Below are 6,000 nucleotides of genomic sequence, written 5' to 3'. Positions count from 1 at the left end.
TCACTTGGAAGGACACTTTGAAAGTTTGGTGCCATATCCTAAGATGGTGTGAGAAAATCACATTTTTCCTTTGACAAATCTATCTCTCATTGTGATGCTGCTCCAGTTTGGATCATTAATCAGGTAGTACCATGAACTACTGAATTTCTCTCAAGCTTTTGATTGCAACTGCAGCTGCAACTACAGCACTTTTAGCTGTCTTTGGCAACTGTTCTTTTGGAAACCTCTAAACCTTTGAGTTAAAGTTAGAAGTATTTTAGCCTTTGAGTTAAAGTTAGAAGAATTTTAGCTCAAGGACTGGGGGTCTTCAGCTTAAGTATCAAAGGTTTCTGCTTCTTCCACTGCTGCTCAGGTGGAAGAAAAGAAAAAAATGGTGGTGCCCCAGTCCCAGTGCCTTCCTGCAGGACTTCTCCTGGCAGTGATGCCCAGCTCAGGGACTTCCTTGTTGTGAAAGACTCATGGATGAAGGACCAGGGAGTCAGAGCCTTTTGAAGCTGCTGCATAACAAGCTTTATTTTTTCCCAAACCTCACTGGACAATTCAATAATAATTACATGAGCTTTATAATCAGCCAAACCAGTGTAGGCATCTGCCCGGCCTACACGTAACATCTATGAGTAATTTTACATAAACGTCAGATACTTTTGAACTTAGTGCACAGTACTTGTGCACAAACAGCTATAGGGGGAGGGCCCAATTATAAATAAGCCGTCCTTAGTTGTCACTTTGCTGTCTCTGACTTCCCACACATTCAAATGGTGAGACTGATTCATTTAATCTTACTCTAAAGCAGCAAGCCACAGAGGCAGTTTCCTTAGAGTTGCTTAAAAAAGTGTAGCTGAGCTCTCTTAAATTGTCTTCCCTTATATTATATTTAGACTTTGTGTTTAGAGTATCTGCCACGATATGCTCTTACTTTAAGGCAGAAGTTCAAGCGGCTTTCTGAAAGCGAACAGAGATGCTCCCAGGAAACGAAGGAGCACGAGCACTGGGATTTGGCATTTAGAAGCAGAGATCTTCAGCTTTGCTTGCCCTGCTGGCTCCCCCAGCGCAGCCAGCCTTATGAAACCTGAGTTTTCAAACAAGTGCATCATTATTTACCATAATGAGACTACTGGGAAGGGTGGAGGTAGCGAAAGACTTAGCGACTGTTTTCCATGCATTTTTGCAATATCAGCTGAGCAATTCTTATGGTCTTCCCTTCTTTCCTTCCTTCTTCCCCGCCCCCCCCCGCCCCTTAAACTTGGCTTTTCTTGGCAAAGGCTTGGATGTAAAATCTAGACACTCCTGTCATATGAACAATGCTTATATATGTTTGTGTCTCTGCTGAGCAGATTATAATAACCACACTTGATGCATTTTACTCTAATTAAGTTGGTGGAGGTTTCAACACAGATACAAACTCAGTGTGCAGCTCTGCCCTTGACAATTGCATACCAAAGAGAATACTGAAAGCTCTTGTTTTGCTAAATATGCTATTTAATATGTTGTAATACTCAAGTAAATACAGTCAGGGAACATGGAGTTTTCTGCATTTCTTTATTATTATGGAAGAGGTCATTAGAGTTGCACTGAAAGAGCTTCTCTTGTTATGTGACCTCCTTTGCCGAAGTGTTCGTCAGATACAGAGCTGCAGATTCTAGTCCTGCTTACCCCTAGCTGTGATGAGAAGACCTCCAAACTCCAGCAGACTTTTGGCCATTGTTCTGGCTGCAAGAGTTCTACAGCAGGTTGGCAAACATGACAAAAGGCTGTCAGGCTAGACAAAGCAAAAGACCTTCTGGGGTCCAAAGCCCCTGGGGAAACAGGGAGGGCTTCGTGTAGAGGGGGAATGGTAGGGAGTAGATGCTATAACTCCAATGTGTTTTGTTAACCTGGAATAAATGCTGCTATGAATTTTAACACACTGAATTGAAAGGTGAGTTTCTCCCATGTCCCAGTTGCTAGTTTTTTATGTTTGTGTAAGATGCCCATCTTCCTCCTCTGGCTGATCCACAGAGATCTGCAAATCTGTTATTGCTTCCACATACCCTCATAGAAACTTGTGCTTTCAGTTAGTATGTAGAAAACTTGAGGTCCTACACCCACATCTTAATGTTGGTCCAAATGTGATTGGATTACCATTCTTTTAAGATCTGCACTATTACAATTCTTTTAAGATCTGCACTATTCCTTTTCTCTCAGATGAAAATGTCATGCTTTCCACCATCCTTTTGTCTCTAGAGACTGTTGAGGAAAGTCCTGGAGACGTGAAGGTGACTTTTCTATGAAATGGTCTCAATATAATTACAAAAATACTTCATAATTTGAAGCCTGCTCCTCAACCTCCAGCAGAGATCAAAGGAACCCCAGAAAAAAAAATAGGCATCATGCATTCCTAGGAGCTGAGCCTTTGGCTGTAATGAATCAATCAACTACCCTTTTATCAGTCAGATATGAATTGACTTGGGGCACTTTGGAGCCTAAGGCTAGTATAAGGCTTCTGTTTCAGGCTTTATTTCCATTAAAAAGTTTGACTCCAAAGGAAGACCTTTGTTTTCAAATGGTGTCTTTTCCTTTTTACCTTCAAGCTTGCTTGGCCAGTTGGGTATGAAAAGCTTGTTCTTGCTTCCTAGCAGCAAGATTATCTGTTGATGGTATTTATGGGGTGCTAGTTACTATCTGTCATTGGTATTTATGAGGTTCCTATTGCTACAGTACCTAGGCGCCAGGTACAATATTGAGATAAGCATAAATGTTACTGAACATGGACTCTGCTCTTCCCATCCTAGTGCCTGACCCCCTTGGTGCTTGGCCCCATTGACTTGAATACTTTTCTTTGTCCTCTCCTTCCTGCTCCTTTTCATATTTGTGAGGCATCTGAGAAAAGGTGAGCTTTGTGCTCCATTGGCTTGTGAGCTTACCCCCCCGGGGAGGGTACTTGGTGCCTGTGACTTCATCTTGGAGCATAGTGTGCTTCTGGCTCTCACACCGGTGAGTGACCCAAGGCATTGGCACAGTGAGTGGTGGTGCCAGGGGAAGAGTCCGCATCAGCCTGGGTCTGCTTTGCGTGTACCCTGCATGCCATCTGCTAGCAAATTATCTTCTGTAGGATGTTTTCTGAAACCCAGCAAACTGTGGCAACTGGGACAGCTGAAATCAAACCCAAGGGCTGCTTTGCAGCATGTGCACAGTCACAGAAGATGTCCTGGTCAGAGAACATGGAAAATTTTGAACTCTTAGGACCAAGAGCTGCCTAGAAGTGAGTGTAGAGCTGCTGCAGCCTGGCTGGCATTAATGTGAAGAATTTCTTTGGGCTATTGGTATGAAAGAGACAGTTTGCTACTTAAACTAGAGGCCTTGACTAGCTTGACTGCCAGCTGTGGCCAGAGACTGAGTTTCAGCCTGATTTGGAGAGAAAACACATGCCTGGAACTCCCTTTCCACTACAGAGAAATTAAAATAATCCCACAAGAAAGTGGAGATGAGATGAAAAAAAGGCAGGTCACAGTAGCAACTAGTTCCGAAGCAGGACAGGCATGAACTTCTTTAATGTGGGTATAGAAGGGGACATACGTCGTTCCTATTATTACCTAATTATAGGAGGGAAATTTGCTTACAAGCTCAAGAAAGAAGTGTTTAAACACATTTTTAAAACATCTGAAATTAAAAAAAAAAATTAGAAAGGAAATTGAAATTAAGTATCTGCGAAGATTTTTTTTCCCTGCTTTCTGATCAGCTGTGATGGTTCTAAGTGAGTCCAAGGAGAAAGCTGGAAATGACATCAAAATGCAGAAGAAAGGGATTGCACCCTTGGCAAGCCCTGCCTGTGGGACAGCAATCTCAGGACGTGCTGAAAATGCAAAAATAAGGAAGGTGCCACAAACCAAGATTTATCTCCTGCTTCCCCTTACAGCTATTTCCTTACCCTCAAATTTTCTGGAACGAAAAGCTGTAAGGATCAGTAATTATGCGAAGGCTTTTCCTTGAGGTATCACCGCTCACTCAAGACTTTCAGCGCATTACACAAATACTAGTGACGTGCTTGGCTGGAACCCTTTGAAGCAGGTAGTGGAGTTGCTGCCAGCTTAGTTTCCCCAGCAGAAGAGCTGCAGTAGAGGGAGGTGAAGGGATGGAGCCTGCGATGGTTCGATGCCCTCACCATCCTCACTCTCCCCAGTTGCTCATACCTCTCCTGCTTTGCCCCTACAAAGGTTTCCGGCCTTGCAACCCATCTGAGGGCAGGCTCCCTTGGAATGAACGTACATTGCCAGATGCTGTGGTGTGCCAGGCAGACAGCAAGCGGGCACCCACCACACAGCACTGAGGGCCAAGCAAGCCAGCGATCCTTCTTCTTGATTGCTGAGGGCAGCTCCACGACGCCAGTAGAGAACAAGCAGGCTGGGGTCAGGTTACCCTGACTCCAAAGGACCAGGCAGCAGCTTCCCAGGCAAAATACATGCCTGGGTGAGTGAAGAGGGAAATAATTATAAATCACTAATTAACTGAACAGAAGTAAAACCAGAAAGCAGAAGCAGGACTGAAAGAGAGAGGGAAAAGTGCCTGAATTGTTTTGTAGATGCAGAGGCTTGTATTTTGCATCTAAAGAAATAGGGGAAGAAATATAAATATATATTTAGGAAAAAAAGTCAAATGGGAAATGCAAAAAGAATTATGAGCTTTGTGAAGAAGCCGCTGAAGAGACAGAGCTATAAATGCAAAAATCCAAATATCAACCTTTGTTCCTTTAGCAGTAAAAAAAATCATTTAGTACAGAGTGAAAGTAAACTTTTGGGAAAGCATCAGAGGACAGTGCTGGGAATTACTTACCCTGTTATTTTTGCTCAGTCATTGGGCAGTACAAGTGAGGTAGTTATTATAGTAGAGGTGTTATTTATTCCAAGAAATATTTAATTCCTTTTCTCTCACCACTAGCTTGCTTACAGTCAGGTGTATTTATTGAAATGTGCCCAAAGCCCTGAACTGCACTACCACCAGTCGCTCAGCACCATCCACTCATCTGGCCAGTAGAAGAAAAAAGATCTCTACCTGGTGAGGTATTCTTTTTCTCTATAGAATCATAAAATGGTTTGTGTTGGAAGAGAACTTCAAAGGTTATCTAGTCAAGTCACTCCCTGCAATGAACTGAGATACCTTCAACTAGATCAGGTTATTCAGAGCCCTGTTTCCAGGAATGGGGCATCTACCACCTCTCTGGACAACCTGTTCCACTGTTTCACCACCCTCATCATAAAAAAAAAAAAATTCTTCCCTATATCTAGTCTGAATTTACCTTCCTTTAGTTTAAAACCATTATCCCTTGTCTTATCGCTATCGGCTGTACTAAAAAGTCTGTCTCTATCCTTCTTGTAGGCCTCCTTTGGGTACTGGAAGGCTGCAATAAGGTCTGCTCAGATCCTTCCTTTCTCCAGGCTGGACAACCCCAAGTCTCTCAGCTTGTTTTCATAGGAGAGGTGTTCCAGCTCTCTGATCATTTTTGTGACCCCCACTCCCACACATCCACGTCTTTCTTCTGCTGAGGACTCCCACAACTTCCTGGCCGCACTTCTGATGCGACCCAGGATTCAGCTGGCTTTCTGGGCTGTGAATGCACATTGTCAGCTCTTCATTTCTCTTATTGAGGAAAAACTAGAAAAAAGGATAGGCCTTATGGCACATTCCATCCAAAAGGAAATAGCTGCCAATGACAAATGTCCCTTGAACACAGATACAGAAGATGGTGCCTAATCCCTTCCTAGAGGGAAGTCCTACCCAATTAAACAGTAAAGCCGGTGGTGAGTGAAACTGGGGCAAGGAGGCAAGTAGAAAATGGCCTGTCAAGGAAGCAGGATATCACTTACAGAGCTCCTGAACTGAAAACACAGCCTTTAAGTTTGTTCCGAAAGCCTAGATGGAAAAGTCTCTATATGCTTTATTTGCTCAACAACAGAAAGTACCTTTTGTACTCCGCTCTCTCATGTTTCTGGATGAAAGAAAAACTCAGCAGGCAATTTACCACCA

Source organism: Cuculus canorus, chromosome 1, assembly GCF_017976375.1.
Source record: "Cuculus canorus isolate bCucCan1 chromosome 1, bCucCan1.pri, whole genome shotgun sequence".
NCBI classification, from domain to species: domain Eukaryota; kingdom Metazoa; phylum Chordata; class Aves; order Cuculiformes; family Cuculidae; genus Cuculus; species Cuculus canorus.
The sequence above is the reverse complement of the archived record's forward strand: the minus strand, read 5'-3'. Positions refer to the sequence as shown.